The sequence below is a fragment of the Rhinoderma darwinii genome, chromosome 1 (genome assembly GCF_050947455.1).
Source record: "Rhinoderma darwinii isolate aRhiDar2 chromosome 1, aRhiDar2.hap1, whole genome shotgun sequence".
Classification (NCBI taxonomy): Eukaryota; Metazoa; Chordata; class Amphibia; order Anura; family Rhinodermatidae; genus Rhinoderma; species Rhinoderma darwinii.
In genome coordinates, this window is record NC_134687.1 from 661,205,655 (window position 1) to 661,226,634 (window position 20,980).

Sequence of the window (20,980 nt, forward strand, 5' to 3'; positions counted from 1 at the left end):
TCAGTAACTGACTCATTTTAGTCTGGAGTTGGATTAGTTTCCAGCTTTTTGTATGTGTTTACATCTGACAATAGGTCTATTACTAGGTTCTTATAATCGATTTTATTCATAACTGCTATGCTAGCGCCCTGATCAGACATTTTAAGTATTATTTCTTTATTGTCCTTGAGCGATTGGACCGCTGTTTTCAATCTGATGGGAAGGTTATGCACTTGCTCGCTTCCTTTAAGGCTGTCCGATAGATCTTGTAGTTCCCTTTCAATGGTCGTTTGGAAATGGTCCATCGATTCCGTCCTCGACCTGGTGGGATAAAATTTAGGGTTGGTAGTGTTAAAATTATTTGCAGTGTTGATGAATTGATCAGGGGATTCTGTGTTAAGACTCTCTAGGCAGATGATCGTTCTTTGTTCTTGGAATGAGAGAGTTGTGGGCTCTTGTTTAATCCTGATTGGGTCTTCATTCATGACAGTATGTACTTTAGTAATAGAAGGTGATTCCTCTTCATTCTCTTCTTGCTCATCATCCGCTGTTTCTGGTTTAAAGAAATGTCTCTTGACCGTTAGATTTCGCACAAATTTGTTAATGTCAAGGAGAGTACTAAATGGGTCAAAGTTATTGCTTGGGGCGAAGTTGAGGCCCAGGGAGAGTACTTCGGTTTGTGCTGTCGAGAGTGTAGTTGAAGAAAGATTGATGACATTTAGGCTGGGCGTTGAAACTTGCGGGATCGGAGGTGACGGCTTTGATCTTGATCCAGAAGATCGATGTTTCCTGCCGCCCCTCCTACCTCGTTTTTTGAAGTATATTTGGTGTTTTCAGGCCTGGAATTATGTCTGTAGCGAGATTGGGGGCCTTCTGCCTCTGATCCTCCATCTAGTGAATCTGGTTCTGTAGAGCTGAAGCTCTCTATTTGAAATCTCCCTATGTTTTCTGAACTGTTTACGCTTCTTTAAGATAGGTTTGATGTTGTTTCGGCTTCTGTCCCTTTTGTTCCAGTCATAGATTTCGTTGTTGGCGTAGTCACGTGTGTCTCGTTGGAATTTGTTCCTTTTTGTCTCAGCTATGGATTTGTCCAGATTATCGATTAAATAGGGTGGTGCGTTTTTCAAGCAAAATAAAGTCTGGTGAGCTGGGAAATGCATCCAACTTAGTTCTAGTTATAGAGATGTCGGCTTCTATTTTAGAAAACATGATTTCCTCTTGCTTGGTGATTAGTCCCATTAGTTTAAGGGAACACTCTGACAAAGTTTGGTTCCATTCCGTGTTAAAGTCCTCCGAGTAGTTAAAGGTGGGAATCTTTCTAATCCGCAGACCTCTGGGGATCATTTCTTTCGATAGGTAATTCCTAAGAGTAGTTAGATCCCACCAAATTTTGGCTTCTTTGGCCATTCATTTTTCTAAGTCATGGAATGTATCCTTTAACATGTAGTTGCAGTCTCTGAAGGTATCTGCATTGCCGAAAACCCTTGCAGCCATTTCTGCTCGTGTGCATGAAGCCTCATGGGTCATGATTTCAATCAGGATAATCTCACGCACAACTTGTCTCCAATTAAAATGCAGTTACAAACAATACTGAATACTCAGCCCAACAATGATGATTGATAGATGAAATGATTGTGGTTCATTCATAATATATCACACATTGACACTGGTCACCTCCAAAGTACAGGAATATGCCCTTCTTTCTTTACCTCGAGTGAAAATGTAACCACGTGGTTAGAACATTTTTAGATGCGGCGCAAGTCCTTGTAAAGTATGTTCCTATGTGATCCCAACTAAAGTATTCCATGATTCAACCAATACAGATACATTTACAATTCGTAATTACATAAATTGCAATACTGAGGCAGTTATCTATGTCATCGAATGCATCAAATGCGACATGAAATACGTGGGCTGTACCAGCCGAAAATTCAAGACCAGAATACATGAGCATTTGGGCTACATCAGAAATAGTAATATCACCAATATTTCAAACGCCGCCAAACATTTCATCTACCACCACAACAGAAATGTAAATACATTGAAATGTTATGCAATTGAAAAGATACACATTCCCAAGAGAGGAGGAGATCTCAAACACAAAATATACAGAAGAGAAGCCTATTGGATCTATAGGCTCAAAACCAGAACCCCGAAGGGTCTAAATTTATAAAAAGAAATGATGTTTCACTATTAACACTTAATGTTAACTATTGGTATTCTATTAACAAAATTAATTTCGACAATCCTTGGGACATGCAAGCGACTTTGACACAAGATAAATAGTTTTTTACTTAAATTAATTTTCTTATTAGTCCCACAAAAAACGACAGATTATAACCATCCTCAGTTATTCTCTACTTGTTATGCCCTTGCTTCCTCCTCTTCTCTCCCCTGCATTCAAACATAACGTGACAAAAAGCTTCTTTAATAAAATAAAAATTAGATGCGAATTCTAAATATTGATGTCAATATCAACATAAGCCATGCATGAGGAATGTCCAATCAGGGCTAGATACATTAGGATCCGTTTATCAGCAAACACTTGTTCTCCCCACATATATACCCTTCTATGTATGATTTATTTACATTGTGGTTCGGAAGTACTGACGGCTGGAGTTTTTAAAATTCGGCCAATTCATCACAACATTATCATAATTCGTGTCTGAAGTTTCAAAACAAACTCGTGGTAACATATTTGTACCAACATATAATCAAGTCAAAGTGCCTGTTTGCATTTATGTATCCCATAATTACCTTTTTAAGGCCGCTCACCCTTATTCCTTCTTGTGCCCCAGCAGCTATGATAAGCTGCAACGAGACACAAAGATCGACACGCTTGCTTTCACTTTGCGTTTCACAGGGATGTTTCCCTGGAACGCAGTAAATCACTCCCGACGGACTGACTTTGATGATTCATCATGTCAGTGTGGTGAACTAAGCCAGCTAAACACAAATGAAATCGGTTAGGATAATATATCTAAGCAAGGAACAATACATATAACATGACACTTACTTGCTCTTGCGGACCTCTGTGATTTGAAAGAACACGTAACTTCGTAATTCAGTGTTCGGCCGTGCGCTCCAGAGGATTTCTTCTCCGGAACGCAATCAACACCTCATGCTTATCCGCATATAAAGCTCCAGCCATACATGTCAGATCTTCATTACCAGCCATGAGTAAGGACGCAGGAGGCGGCTGAAACGCGTAGGCACGATTTTTTCATGACTTCCTGATCACCCCTTGTACGGAGGAAAATACCCTGCTGTTTTCTACTTTTAAACGTCCAATAAAACTTGGAAAAAGTTTCCTTTTATACCGATCAGCGCTGGATCCATTTTCTGCTTTTTTCCCTGAGGTTCTGTATGTCACACATGATGTTGTCCCCTGTATGATCTCCATCTTCTCCTTTCTCCATAAAGACGTCTCCAGTACTAGATCCTCCAGTTCCTCCAGTTTTCTCATCTTCTCCTACACAACGTTCCTTCTCCTGAGTGACCCACCAAGGATGGACAAGGACAGGAATGAGATGAGCAGAAGAATATTAGACTTCACCTTGGAGATCATCTACCTGTTGAGCGGAGAGGTAAACTTTTCTACATTATAGAACAAGTCACACATAGGGAAGGGACAATACATAATAGGAAGTAATAGGAAGAATCCAGTGTCCTGTATAACAGCGTCCAGACCTTCCAAGTGACGTCAAGAAGCCACCAGCAGAAAAGCTGAAGATCAGCCACCAATATGGTCAGTTATGTGTCATGTCACCAATGCAGCAATAGTAATGTTGTAGAGCAATGACAAGGAACCAGGAGGATCAGGATGACCTCTATATAGAAACATAGAAGATGACGGCAGGAGGAGAGCACATGGTCCATCTAGTCCCCCCAATATTATTTCCTTTTTAGTTTTGTCCTCGTTCTATTTCCTCAATGTCTTTTTGTGGGTGAGGTCTCCAGTATTACAGATGTGGGGTCACTAGAGCTCTATACAGCGGGGTCACAATCTCCCTCTCTCTACTGAGGGGGAAATACTGTGTTCAGTTCTCTAAGTGTCTCTCTCCATACACAGAAGTACACAATAGTGAAGAAGACATCGGGTGACTGTACGACTCCCATCATCCATGAGTCAGGAGGATGGAGCAGTAGTCAGAGTCCCATCACAGAGCCTCCCCCTCACTCCAGGATACATGAGAAGAAGATCTTAGAACTGATCTACAAGATGACTGAGCTGCTGACTGGAGAGGTGACACTGCAGGGAATGCTGGGAAATTCTACAGTAACAGCACTGGAGGTGTCTGGGTGATGACCGTATCATTGTGTGTGTCAGGTTCCTATAAGGTGTCAGGATGTCACTGTCTATTTCTCCATGGAGGAGTGGGAGTATCTAGAAGGACACCAGGATCGGTACGAGGAGGTCATGATGGAGGACTACCGGCCGCGCACATCACCGGGTGAGATATAGATATATAATTGATATATTATTAGTTTGTTGTTGCAGTGTTAGTTTTGTCATGTGCAGTATATACAGACATGTGATTCCTGATCTCTGATCGCACGTTCCTCGCTTTGCTGCAGTGCTGCACTAGGGGATGGTCCCAGATTTGTTGTAGAAGTTTCCATATATCTGAATGTTGTAGTTTCTGCAGCAGGTACATTCAGGTGAGATGGGCAGTGACTTGTGTGTGAACATGGTCTTATATAACCAGTGACTGATCTGCGCTGCTCTTATAATCTCCTACATGAGGAGTGTAAAGTTCTACCATGTGTGAACAGCGGAGATGACAATCATGTGGAAAGATGTTCTGCAGGTTCAGTGTGAGATCTAATACTGGGGTCTTCTCTTCTGCACATGGATGAGACGTTCTCCTGGTAGACACTTCATTCTGCACTTACACCGTCGCCTTTATGTCCTGGGGCAATGTTTTCCAACCTGTGTCGCTCCTGCTGTGCAGAACTACAACTCCCAGCATGTCCTGACAGCCTCCGTTATTATTGTCCTCAGTTCCCCCATAACTGCATGGAGTGCACATCTTTACACTGCAGTATACAGAGGTATTGCCGTGCCGGGGGGGTGTATTCCCCACATGATGAGACTGTTGTTGTCAGGGACCCTCTTCTGTGTCATCATGTGGGGTATACACATCCGCAGCTTGGTAATACACATCTCCATACTGCGGTGTGTGATAGACGTGTGGTCCAGGGAGTGAGCGGCTGCCTCCCCCTCCTCTCCGTACAGGGGGCGAGGTGGGAGCATGCTCACTACACACTGCTGTATTACATAATGGGGTCACCCCCCCCCCCTCCTATTCCCTTATGTCCAGTGCTTGCTGTCCGGCATTCTATAGAGCTGTCGCCGGCAGCTCCAAACAAACACTTTATAGAAGATGTTTCACCCCAGAACATAAGTTAAACGTTAGACTAAAAAAATGCTTAAAGTGTAACTAAGGCCTCATGCACACTTCCTTTTTTCCTTCAGGGTGCTATCCGTTTTTGTCACTGATAGCAGCCTGAACCCATTCATTTCAATGGGGCCATGCACACTTCAGTTTTTTTGACGGTCCGTTGCTCCGTTCCGATCCACAGTAGAGAATGTCCTACTTTGGTCCGGGATTCCGTGACCGTGAGGCCCATGCAAGTCAATGGGGCCGTCAAAAAAAACTGAAGGCACACGGAAGACATCCGTGTGCCGTCCGTGTGTGACGGAGCCGTTGCCTAGCAACCACAGGGCGCGCAAAAAAACATTAAAAAAATATTACACTAATCGGCAGCCACTTGTCTCTATCAATAACTGATAGAGAAAAGAGGCTGCTGATTAAAAATAAAATAAAAAGCCTTTCATACGTACCCGGTCGTTGTCTTGGTGACGAGTCCCTCTTCTTCCTCCAGTCCGTCCTTCTTTTGTGACGCGGCAGCCTGTGATTGGCTGCAGCGGTGACATGGATTATTTTTTTTATTACATTAAAATTTTATTTTCCAGTACATCCCTCATGACAGCACTACAGGAGGTTGCCCTCTTGACCTCTGTAGGGACAGGAAGACAGAGAGGTTAAAAGGCCCCTCCCACCACCCACTTGCCAGTGTTCTTCCTGTCCCCACAAGGGTCAGGAGCAGAGAGCGTCGCTCCTGTATTAGTGCAGCAAAGAAACTCGGGCAGGGGGCAAGATCGGGGGGTCCGTGCACTCCCCCTTCTCTTCCCCCTAAAGCCCAGGCTAACACCCCTCATACGACGGGTCCCTTAGCTCCCTCCCTAAGACACCTACCGGAGGAATCCTAGGCATGGTTCTGGTAGTGTGTGGGGGCTGGGGTTTCCCAAGCAGGCTTTGGCCGGACCGCGGACCAGGCGGGGACCGGCAGCTCCATAGGCATGGACGCACCGGCAGGGATCCTCGCTGCACCGCATAGCAAGCCTTAGCGCCGGCTATGGCGGCTGCACTCCAGGTACACGCTGGACGAATTGCCGACCGGATATGACGTCGGGCTACTTCCGGTCCGCGGCCATCTTGGAAGGCGGGAAATTCAAAACGCCCGCATTTAAAGGGACACGCACAGGTATGTAGTTAGAGCTGATAACTCTAACTTGGATTTATTTTTTGTGGATTGCATATTGCATTGCCTGTTACCTGTCGCGATATGGAACTTCCTCGTCCTGATGGAACTCCAGATATGTCCCAGGGTCACGTGAGTCTCACCCTTGGGGAAGGGTATGACCCCTTATGTATGTACGCCATACTTTACCCACCTTCTGTTTTCTCTAGGAAAAAGATTTCTCTCAGAGACAAACTGATAAAAAGAAGGTTAAAAAATGTGCGACTTGTGCAAAAAAATTGCCAGAGTCCCATAAAAAACAATTGTGTCAGGATTGTATTGCCAAAATACTAAAGGAGGAACAACCAACGTTCATGTCCGAACTTAGGACTATGATTCGTGAGGAAGTGGGTCAGTCAGTAGCCTCCCTCGCCCCTCCGCAAGAAACTCCCTCACACTCCCGGGCAAAAAGACCACGGATTGAAGTGGATCAAAAATATTGGCCTCCTTCTCAGGGGTCGGACTCTGAACAGGAGTGCTATTACCTATCGGAAGATGAGTTAGAAGAAAGAGACGAACTCTTACCTTCAACTTCTTCCACTCAAGAGAAAAAAAAATTCTTCTCTTCCGAGATGTCGGATACCTTAATTCAAGCAATACGGGAAACTATGGATATTCCCGAAGTGGACCAACCACATACCATCCAGGATGAGATGTTTGGAGGTCTAACGGAAAAGAAAACAAGGGTTTTTCCGGTAAACGAAAATCTTAAAAGAATGGTGACAACTGAATGGGAAGATTCAGAAAAAAGGCTCTTCATTTCAAGAGATTTTAAGAACAGACTTCTCTTTGATCCAGAGGACACTAAGCCTTGGGATGAAATCCCAAAAGTAGATGTCCCAGTCGCCAGGGTTGCTAAAAAAAACGCAATCCCTTTTGAAGATTCTCTCAGTTGAGGGACGCCATGGACCGAAAGGCAGACGGACTACTGAAAAGAGCGTGGGAATCTTCCTCTGCCTTGATCTCAACTAATATCGCGGCCACATCAGTAGCAAGAGCAATGTTCATATGGCTAAACCAGCTAGAGACCCATTTTATGATGAAGACATCACGACAAGAGCTACTAGAATCTCTACCGTTACTAAAAATGGCAACCGGATTCTTAGTAGACGCTTCAGCGGAATCTATTAGATTTGCTGCCAGGAATGGGGCTCTCTCAAATTCTGCTAGAAGAGCATTATGGCTCAAAATGTGGTCAGGAGATACTAAGTCCAAAAACAAGTTGTGTTCTATCCCATTTACAGGGTCTCTGATGTTCGGTCCTCTCCTTGATAACATACTGGAGAGTGCAACAGATAGAAAAAAGGGGTTTCCTGAAGAGAAACCAAAAAAACCCCCTCAATTTGGAAGATTTCGCCAACAGAGTGATCCTACTTCACAGTACTACAGCGGGAAAGGGAAGTCCGGTCGCTGGAGTTACCCCAAAGGGAAAAGGGGTCGAGGATATCTCCTTAACTCAAATAATTCATTCCAGCCCTCAAAGCAATGACGCCAAGAGTGTGGGGGGAACACTCCTACAATTTTATCCCGAATGGTCGAGAATAACCCAGAACCCCTGGGTTCTAAAGATAATAGAATAAGGATACAAAATAGAATTTTCCTCCATTCCTCCAGAGAAATTCCTAATAACCCAGTACCAAGCAAAAGATCTTCATCAGATACTTATCCAGGACGTCCAGAAACTACTCAGATTGAGAGCCATTTCCCCAGTTCCCCACAACGAGATATGCAAGGGCCACTATTCGAAAATCTTCTTGGTCAAAAAACCAAACGGTTCCTACAGGACAATAATCAACCTGAAGTTCCTAAACAAATGGGTGAATTATCGGAAATTCAAGATGGAGTCTATCAGATCGACTATTCCTCTAATAAGGGAAGAGGCATCAATGTGTACGATCGATTTAAAGGATGCGTATTATCACGTTCCTATCCACCCCGCGTACCAGAGATTCCTCAGATTCGCAATTCAGGACGGTCCTTCCATTCTCCACTTCCAGTTTGTCTGCCTCCCCTTCGGCCTTTCCTCCGCCCCCAGAATTTTTACAAAAATTATGGCAGAGATCATGGCATTCATAAGAAGTCAAGGTATAGTAATTATCCCATATCTAGACGACTTCTTGTTGACGGCAGATACTCCGGCTATCTTAGTCAGTCATCGGTCACAGGTTCTTTCCCTCCTACAAGAATTGGGATGGATAATCAACTTTCAGAAGTCGAGTCTTCCTCCCCAGAAACAGAAGGTCTTCTTAGGGGTACTGCTGGACTCCTCCCTTCAACATTCCTTCCTCCCAAGAGGGAAACAAATACTCCTACTGGCAGAAGTAAGGACATTTTTGGGGAAAGACGCCTGTTCCATAAGGGAATGTATGCGGATGTTGGGAATGATGACGTCTTGCATCCAATCTATTCCATGGAGCCAATTTCACTCCAGACCCTTACAGAATCTGATCTTGTCCCAGTGGGATCGAAAACAAAACTCCCTGAATTCAAAAATTCAAATTTCCGAGACTGTGAAATCATCCCTCCTGTGGTGGCTCTGCACAAACAACATAGACAAGGGAGTCCCCTGGAGAACTTCTCCTTATGTAGTGATTACCACAGATGCCAGCAAACACGGCTGGGGGTGGGTAATCCAAGACCAACACTTTCAGGGCACATGGCCTGTTCAAATGAAGATGATGTCCTCAAACTTCAAAGAACTAAGAGCCGTATGGGAGACACTTAGAAGAGCTTCACCCATCATAAAAGGGAAGCATATAAGAATTTTATCGGACAACACGACAGCAGTGTCCTTTCTTCGCCATCAAGGGGGAACAAGACACACTCTTCTTCAGGCCCTCTCTACACAAATTTTCAGTTGGGCAGAAGAAAATGTCCTATCAGTCTCTGCAGTCCACCTAAAAGGCTCAGAGAACCTATCAGCAGATTTCCTGAGTCGGGAAAAAGTAGACCCTGGAGAATGGTCCCTAAACAGGGAAGTCTTTCTGTCCCTAACCCGAAATTGGGGTTATCCACAAATAGACCTGTTTGCCACGAGGAAAAACACTCAAGTAGAGACATTCTTCTCCCTAAATCTCAGAGACAACCCATTGGGAGTAGATGCATTGTCCCAACCCTGGGACATGGATCTGGCCTATGCCTTTCCTCCGTTTCCTCTAATACCAATGGTGTTAAGAAAAATCCAGGAAGATTTGACAAAGCTCATCATTATTCTTCCCTATTGGCCGAAAAGAAGTTGGTTTCCAATCGTACAATACCTAGCGTTGGAAGATCCTATCATGCTCCCAGTCAAGGAGAATCTTCTCTCCCAGGGTCCCTTATTCTTCCAGGGAATAGAGACTCTGAAATTGTCAGCCTGGATCCTGAAAGGCAGATCTTGAGGAACCACGGTCTGTCAGACGAGGTCATTTCAACTATCTTATCAAGTCATAAAGAAGTTACCTCTAAAATCTATCAAAAGATTTGGAAGAAATTCTGTTCCTGGCATGGAATCCCAGGACCAGATCCCCTTTCTCCCAACATTGCAAAAATCCTAGATTTTTTACAATCGGGATTCAAAAAAGGACTTAGCCCTAGTACCTTAAAGGTACAGATTTCAGCCTTAGGTAATTTTTTTAACACTCCTCTGGCTGAACATCGGTGGATCAGAAGATTCACCCAAGCGGTCTCTAAACTGAAACCTCCCCTACAGAAATCCGTTCCTACCTGGGATTTGAATGTGGTGTTAACGACTCTTTGTGAGCCCCTCTTTGAGCCGCTCGACGAAATTAGAATGCTTTTTTTAACTCTAAAAGCTGCATTCTTAGTCGCTATTACTTCAGCAAGAAGGATTGGAGAAATCCAATCTCTGTCAATCATAGAACCGTACCTAAAAGTACAAGAGGATAAGATCATCCTAAAGCTGGATCCCTCATTTATTCCAAAGGTATCTACCGCTTTCCATAGAGAACAAGAAATAATTCTACCTTCCTTTTATCCAGATCCAAAAGACCAACAAGAAGAAAAATTCCATTGCCTGGATGTCAGGCGAACAATTCTTCAGTATCTGGATAGAACCTCCTCCTGGAGACGAGATAAAAATCTATTTGTCCTATTTGGGGGAAAGAATAGAGGAAAGAAAGCCTCAAAAGGCTCTCTAGCGAGATGGGTAAAAACCACCATACAAGAAGCCTACAAGTCCCAAGGACTATGTGCCCCAGAAGGCATCGGAGCCCATTCAACGAGGGCAGTTTCGGCATCCTGGGCAGAAAGAAGAGAAGCCTCTATGGACCAAATCTGCAGAGCTGCCACTTGGTCAAGCCATCATACGTTTTGCAAACATTATAGGCTCGATCTGCTGTCCGATACGGATTTAAGTTTTGGACGGAAAGTCCTTCAATCCATAGTCCCGCCCTGAGCATTATAATCTGGTATTGCTCCTGTAGTGCTGTCATGAGGGATGTACTGGAAAATAGCAATTAGACCTACCGGTAATTGTATTTCCAGGAATCCATCATGACAGCACCATTATATTCCCTCCCTTATTGAATTCTGATTTGTGCATTTAACATGTCAGTTATTGTCCCTAGAAATAAAATAGGGTTGCATCCATCCTGGTGTAGTAATTGAAAAACACTGGCAAGTGGGTGGTGGGAGGGGCCTTTTAACCTCTCTGTCTTCCTGTCCCTACAGAGGTCAAGAGGGCAACCTCCTGTAGTGCTGTTATGATGGATTCCTGGAAATACAATTACCGGTAGGTCTAATTGCTATTTTCCGCGCGCCGAGCATGGTACTGTCACCCTGGACATTACCATGCTCGGCGCATGGAAACGGAAACACGGAGTGCACACGGAAACCACACGGCCGCTAAAACGGGTTCACGGACTCGTCAAAAGCGGCCGTGAAAACGGTGACGTAAGTGTGCACTAGGCCTAAACGTTCAACAAACTTCTGACGTCTACTGAGACCCCCACCGATCGCTAAAACGAAGCGGCAGAAGCGCTCAGCTGATTAGTTTCTGTTCGGCTTTGCTATGGCAACTGGAGGTCTAACAATGTCCTCCAGGTCCTCCATCTACGGAAGCCTGTCAGGCCCTACCAGAGGGAGAGTCTAATAGTCAGTCTGTCAGTGTAAAGCTGACGGGTCTAATACCCTGCAACACATAAGTATTATACCAGTATTAAGACGAAAAAAAGAAAAACTATTTCAAGTTTAACCCCTTTGTGACTACCAAAATGGCTTTTCATGGCTGCCCAGTCTAAGTTCTGCACGGTCGTCCCGTGCAGGCTGGAGCTGGTGCTCCACCTGGAAGTTTCCGTCAATCACGGCCATTTAACCCCTTAAATGCTGCAGTCAATGGTGATCGCATCATCAATTGTGGTTTACGAAGGGAGGGAACTCCCTCTGTCACCCATGGGCGGTCCGCAAACGTGATCGCGGGCCCATGATGAGGTACCATGGAAGCCGGGGTCCTAACAAAGCCCCCAGGCCTGCCCTGGCTGTATGCCTATTAGGCCGTGCCAGAAGCAGAAATGCTCCGGTATACTAAGTATACCAAAGCACTATATCTGCGATCAGAAGATCGCACAGTGAAGTCCCCTAGTGGGAGAAAAAAATAAGTAATTACTGTGAAATAAATATTATTAATAAAGATTACTACATTGGAAACATTTTTTCCATTAAAAAGTGTTTTTATTTAGTAAAAGTGTAAAAAATAAATAAACTTACATAAATATGGTATCGCCGCGACCGTAATGATCCTCACAATAAAGTTAACATGTAATTTAAACCGCAGGGTGAATGCCGTAAAATAATGGCGGAATTGTTATTTTTTTTTCCAGTGGCCCCCAAAAAAGTAATAATAAAAGTTCATCAAGAAGACCCATGTACCCCAAAAAAGTACCAATGAAAACTACGTCTCGTCCTGCAAATAACAAGCCCTCCTATCACTACATTGATGGAAAAATAAAAAAGTTCTGGCTCTTGGAAAGCGACGATGCAAAAACAAATAATTTCATTCAAAAGGGATTTTATTCTGCAAAAGTCGTAAAACATAAAAAAAACGCGTAAAGGCGTAAGTTTATAATGCATAGAACGATGGCGGAATTTCTAGGTGTTTTTTTTTTCTATTCCCCCCCCCCCAAAAAAAAAAAACCATACAAGCACTGCACCCCTTTCAAAACAGCTGATCGTCGGGGGTACCAGGAGTCGGACCCCGACCATTCAGCTATTGGTGGCCTATCATCAATTTTTAGGGTCTGGAAAACCCCTTTAAGGCCTCCTCAAACCTATAGTGGTGCCTAAAAAACACCCTAATGAAAAGGAGACCCCAGAATCCACAAGGTGCTCCTTCATTTCTGGGGCCCATGTTTCACTAAATAGGACACATGCGCCACATGTGGGATATTTCGGAGGAATAAATGTTGCGTTGCGTTTCTTTGGTATCAATAGCGAGCGCCGCATCTGAGTGGTTTTGGAGAGAGGGAGGGAGCTCCCTCTTTCACCCCACCGGCACCCTGTGTAAGATCGCAGGGTGTTCTATGGCAGCCGTGGGCTTAATGAAGTGTCTGAATACATGACTACTGTATATCTGTCTATATATCAGTCACTGTGTGTTTCCTACAGATGGATCCAGTAGAAGAAATCCACCAGAGAGATGTCCCAGTCCTCTGTATTCCCAGGACTGTCCAGAGGAAAATCACTATGTCCCAGAGAATCATCAGGTAGATGCAGTGGTGGATTAAGTAGACCATAGGCCCTGGGCTGTTACCCAAACTTGGGCCCCCCTTCTCCACTGCTGCGCCGTAACTATTGTTAACACTACCTTTTTGTGCAATCATTAACAATTGGGTGTTACAATTCCCCTTGTCACAGGGTTGTGTCCCTATATGCTGACAATCTCCAACCATCGCTGACCGTATCACACTCTGCAGGGACACATCCTCCTGAAAAGGCGAATGGTAACACACATTTGTCTATCAGTCCTGGACTGCACAAAGACATTATGCGAAATACAAGGATTTCCTATAATAAACATGTCAGCAGAGGTGACAGATTCTCTGTAAATCTAGTGACTCACAGGTGACGTCTTCTCAGACTCTAGTAGTTGTTTTTTTTTCCTCTTTTCTTCTCCATCGGATCCAGGCCATGACCGATTTCTGAAGAATTTTCCACTCAGATGTCTTCAGCTTCTCACTTTTCCAACGTTTCCACACCTATAAACGAAGATAAAATTATTGATAAAATTATCATGGTACCACACATTATTCCCCTAAATATAATGGCACCAAACAGTGTGCCCCTGAATATAATACCACACACTGTGTCCCTAAATATAATGGCACCATACACTGCACACCTAAATATAATAGCACCATAAACTGCGCCCCTAAATATAATAGCACCATACACTGCGCCCCTAAATATAATAGCACCATACACTGCGCCCCTAAATATAATGGCACCAAACAGTGTGCCCCTGAATATAATACCACACACTGTGTCCCTAAATATAATGGCACCATACACTGCGCACCTAAATATAATAGCACCATAAACTGCGCCCCTAAATATAATAGCACCAAACACTGCGCCTCTGAATAAAATAGTACGAAACACTGTAAGGTAAAGCACCACATACACAGTGCCCCCTGTACATATTTCCACACACAGCCCCCTGTACATAGTGCCAAACACAGCCCCCTGTACATAGTGATACACACTGCTCCCTGTAGATATTACCACACACACTGTTCCCTGTAGATATTACCACACACGCTGCTCCCTGTAGATATTACCACACACACTGCTCCCTGTATATATTACCACACACACTGCTCCCTGTAGATATTACCACACACACTGCTCCCTGTATATATTACCACACACTGCTCCCTGTATATATTACCACACACGCTGCTCCCTGTATATATTACCACACACGCTGCTCCCTGTATATATTACCACACACACTGCTCCCTGTAGATATTACCACACACACTGCTCCCTGTATATATTACCACACACACTGCTCCCTGTATATATTACCACACACTGCTCCCTGTATATATTACCACACACACTGCTCCCTGTAGATATTACCACACACGCTGCTCCCTGTAGATATTACCACACACGCTGCTCCCTGTAGATATTACCACACACACTGCTCCCTGTATATATTACCACACACACTGCCCCCTGTATATATTACCACACACTGCTCCCTGTAGATATTACCACACGCTGCTCCCTGTATATATTACCACACACACTGCTCCCTGTAGATATTACCACACACACTGCTCCCTGTATATATTACCACACACGCTGCTCCCTGTATATATTACCACACACTGCTCACTGTAGATATTACCACACACACTGCTCCCTGTATATATTACCACACACACGCTGCTCCCTGTAGATAATATCACACACACTGCTCCCTGTAGATATTACCACACACGCTGCTCCCTGTAGATATTACCACACACGCTGCTCCCTGTAGATATTACCACACACACTGCTCCCTGTATATATTACCACACACACTGCTCCCTGTATATATTACCACACACGCTGCTCCCTGAATATATATCCACACACGCTGCTCCCTGTATATATTACCACACACACACTGCTCCCTGTATATATTACCACACACACTGCTCCCTGTAGATATTACCACACACGCTGCTCCCTGTAGATATTACCACACACGCTGCTCCCTGTATATATTACCACACACACTGCCCCCTGTAGATATTACCACACACGCTGCTCCCTGTAGATATTACCACACACACTGCTCCCTGTATATATTACCACACACACTGCTCCCTGTACATATTACCACACACGCTGCTCCCTGTATATATTACCACACACACTGCTCCCTGTATATATTACCACACACACTGCTCCCTGTATATATTACCACACACACTGCTCCCTGTAAATATTACCACACACACTGCTCCCTGTATATATTACCACACACACTGCCCCCTGTATATATTACCACACACACTGCTCCCTGTATATATTACCACACACGCTGCTCCCTGTATATATTACCACACACGCTGCTCCCTGTAGATATTACCACACACACTGCTCCCTGTAGATATTACCACACACACTGCTCCCTGTAGATATTACCACACACACTGCTCCCTGTATATATTACCACACACACTGCTCCCTGTAGATATTACCACACACACTGCTCCCTGTATATATTACCACACACACTGCCCCCTGTATATATTACCACACACACTGCTCCCTGTAGATATTACCACACACACTGCTCCCTGTAGATATTACCACACACACTGCTCCCTGTATATATTACCACACACACTGCCCCCTGTATATATTACCACACACTGCTCCCTGTAGATATTACCACACGCTGCTCCCTGTATATATTACCACACACACTGCTCCCTGTAGATATTACCACACGCTGCTCCCTGTATATATTACCACACACACTGCTCCCTTTACAGATTACCACACACACTGCTCCCTGTATATATTACCACACACACTGCTCCCTGTATATATTACCACACACACTGCTCCCTGTAGATATTACCACACACGCTGCTCCCTGTATATATTACCACACACACTGCTCCCTGTATATATTACCACACACACTGCTCCCTGTAGATATTACCACACACACTGCTCCCTGTATATATTACCACACACACTGCTCCCTGTAGATATTACCACACACGCTGCTCCCTGTATATATTACCACACACACACTGCTCCCTGTATATATTACCACACACACACTGCTCCCTGTATATATTACCACACACACTGCTCCCTGTATATATTACCACACACTCTGCTCCCTGTATATATTACCACACACGCTGCCCCCTGTATATATTACCACACACACTGCTCCCTGTATATATTACCACACACACTGCTCCCTGTAGATATTACCACACACACTGCTCCCTGTATATATTACCACACACACTGCTCCCTGTAGATATTACCACACACACTGCTCCCTGTATATATTACCACACACGCTGCTCCCTGTATATATTACCACACACGCTGCTCCCTGTATATATTACCACACACACTGCTCCCTGTATATATTACCACACACACTGCCCCCTGTAGATATTACCACACACGCTGCTCCCTGTATATATTACCACACACACTGCTCCCTGTAGATATTACCACACACACTGCTCCCTGTATATATTACCACACACACTGCTCCCTGTAGATATTACCACACACGCTGCTCCCTGTATATATTACCACACACACTGCTCCCTGTAGATATTACCACACACACTGCTCCCTGTATATATTACCACACACACTGCTCCCTGTATATATTACCACACACACTGCTCCCTGTATATATTACCACACACGCTGCTCCCTGTAGATATTACCACACACTGCTCCCTGTAGATATTACCACACACACTGCCCCCTGTAGATATTACCACACACACTGCTCCCTGTAGATATTACCACACACGCTGCTCCCTGTAGATATTACCACACACGCTGCTCCCTGTAGATATTACCACACACACTGCCCCCTGTATATATTACCACACACACTGCTCCCTGTAGATATTACCACACACACTGCTCCCTGTAGATATTACCACACACACTGCCCCCTGTAGATATTACCACACACACTGCTCCCTGTAGATATTACCACACACGCTGCTCCCTGTATATATTACCACACACACTGCCCCCTGTAGATATTACCACACACACTGCTCCCTGTAGATATTACCACACACACTGCTCCCTGTAGATATTACCACACACACTGCTCCCTGTAGATATTACCACACACACTGCTCCCTGTAGATATTACCACACACGCTGCTCCCTGTAAATATTACCACACACACTGCTCCCTGTAGATATTACCACACACTGCTCCCTGTAGATATTACCACACACACTGCTCCCTGTAGATATTACCACACACACTGCCCCCTGTAGATATTACCACACACACTGCCCCCTGTAGATATTACCACACACACTGCTCCCTGTAGATATTACCACACACACTGCTCCCTGTAGATATTACCACACACACTGCTCCCTGTATATATTACCACACACGCTGCTCCCTGTATATATTACCACACACGCTGCTCCCTGTATATATTACCACACACACTGCTCCCTGTAGATATTACCACACACGCTGCTCCCTGTAGATATTACCACACACGCTGCTCCCTGTAGATATTACCACACACGCTGCTCCCTGTATATATTACCACACACGCTGCTCCCTGTAGATATTACCACACACGCTGCTCCCTGTAGATATTACCACACACACTGCTCCCTGTAGATATTACCACACACACTGCTCCCTGTAGATATTACCACACACACTGCTCCCTGTAGATATTACCACACACGCTGCCCCCTGTATATATTACCACACACACTGCTCCCTGTATATATTACCACACACACTGCTCCCTGTATATATTACCACACACGCTGCTCCCTGTATATATTACCACACACACTGCTCCCTGTAGATATTACCACACACGCTGCTCCCTGTAGATATTACCACACACGCTGCTCCCTGTATATATTACCACACCCACTGCTCCCTGTATATATTACCACACACACTGCTCCCTGTAGATATTACCACACGCTGCTCCCTGTAGATAATACCACACACGCTGCTCCCTGTAGATATTACCACACACGCTGCTCCCTGTATATATTACCACACACGCTGCTCACTGTAGATATTACCACACACACTGCTCCCTGTATATATTACCACACACACTGCTCCCTGTATATATTACCACACACACTGCTCCCTGTATATATTACCACACACACTGCTCCCTGTATATATTACCACACACACTGCTCCCTGTATATATTACCACACACACTGCTCCCTGTAGATATTACCACACACGCTGCTCCCTGTATATATTACCACACACACTGCTCCCTGTATATATTACCACACACACTGCTCCCTGTATATATTACCACACACACTGCTCCCTGTATATATTACCACACACACTGCTCCCTGTATATATTACCACACACACTGCTCCCTGTATATATTACCACACACACTGCTCCCTGTAGATAATCCCACACACACTGCTCCCTGTATATATTACCACACACGCTGCTCCCTGTATATATTACCACACGCTGCTCCCTGTATATATTACCACACACACTGCCCCCTGTATATATTACCACACACGCTGCTCCCTGTATATATTACCACACACACTGCTCCCTGTAGATATTACCACACACACTGCTCCCTGTATATATTACCACACACACTGCTCCCTGTATATATTACCACACACGCTGCTCCCTGTAGATATTACCACACACACACACACACACACACACACACACACACTGCTCCCTGTATATATTACCACACACACTGCTCCCTGTATATATTACCACACACACTGCTCCCTGTATATATTACCACACACGCTGCTCACTGTAGATATTACCACACACACTGCTCCCTGTATATATTACCACACACACTGCTCCCTGTATATATTACCACACACACTGCTCCCTGTATATATTACTACACACTCTGCTCCCTGTATATATTACCACACACGCTGCTCCCTGTAGATATTACCACACACACTGCTCCCTGTATATATTACCACACACGCTGCTCCCTGTAGATATTACCACACACACTGCTCCCTGTATATATTACCACACACACTGCTCCCTGTATATATTACCACACACACTGCTCCCTGTATATATTACCACACACACTGCTCCCTGTAGATATTACCACACACGCTGCTCCCTGTAGATATTACCACACACACTGCTCCCTGTATATATTACCACACGCTGCTCCCTGTATATATTACCACACACACTGCCCCCTGTAGATATTACCACACACGCTGCTCCCTGTATATATTACCACACACGCTGCTCACTGTAGATATTACCACACACACTGCTCCCTGTATATATTACCACACACACTGCTCCCTGTATATATTACCACACACACTGCTCCCTGTATATATTACCACACACACTGCTCCCTGTATATATTACCACACACACTGCTCCCTGTATATATTACCACACACACTGCTCCCTGTATATATTACCACACACGCTGCTCCCTGTATATATTACCACACGCTGCTCCCTGTATATATTACCACACACACTGCCCCCTGTATATATTACCACACACGCTGCTCCCTGTATATATTACCACACACACTGCTCCCTGTAGATATTACCACACACACTGCTCCCTGTATATATTACCACACACACTGCTCCCTGTATATATTACCACACACGCTGCTCCCTGTAGATATTACCACACACACACACACACACACACACACTGCTCCCTGTATATATTACCACACACACTGCTCCTGTATATATTACCACACACACTGCTCCCTGTAGATATTACCACACACACTGCTCCCTGTAGATATTACCACACACACTGCCCCCTGTATATATTACCACACACACTGCTCCCTGTATATATTACCACACACACTGCTCCCTGTATATATTACCACACACACTGCTCCCTGTAGATATTACCACACACACTGCCCCCTGTATATATTACCACACACTGCTCCCTGTATATATTACCACACACTGCTCTCTGTATATATTACCACACACACTGCTCCCTGTAGATATTACCACACACACTGCCCCCTGTATATATTACCACACACACTGCTCCCTGTAGATATTACCACACACACTGCTCCCTGTAGATATTACCACACACGCTGCTCCCTGTAGATATTACCACACACTGCTCCCTGTATATATTACCACACACACTGCTCCCTGTATATATTACCACACACACTGCTCCCTGTAGATATTACCACACACACTGCTCCCTGTAGATATTACCACACACACTGCTCCCTGTATATATTACCACACACACTGCTCCCTGTAGATATTACCACACACACTGCTCCCTGTATATATTACCACACACGCTGCTCCCTGTAGATATTACCACACACGCTGCTCCCTGTAGATATTACCACACACACTGCTCCCTGTATATATTACCACACACACTGCCCCCTGTATATATTACCACACACACTGCTCCCTGTAGATATTACCACACACTGCTCCCTGTATATATTACCACACACACTGCTCCCTGTATATATTACCACACACACTGCTCCCTGTATATATTACCACACACACTGCCCCCTGTATATATTACCACACGCTGCTCCCTGTATATATTACCACACACACTGCCCCCTGTATATATTACCACACACACTGCTCCCTGTATATATTACCACACACACTGCTCCCT

General features: G+C 44.6%; 1 pseudogene; it reads left to right on the top strand.

The window, feature by feature from the left end:
• The first annotated feature begins 4,348 nt into the window (after positions 1 to 4,348).
• LOC142708446 (uncharacterized) overlaps positions 4,349 to 20,980 on the top strand; it is a 118,269-nt pseudogene continuing 101,637 nt past the window's right edge.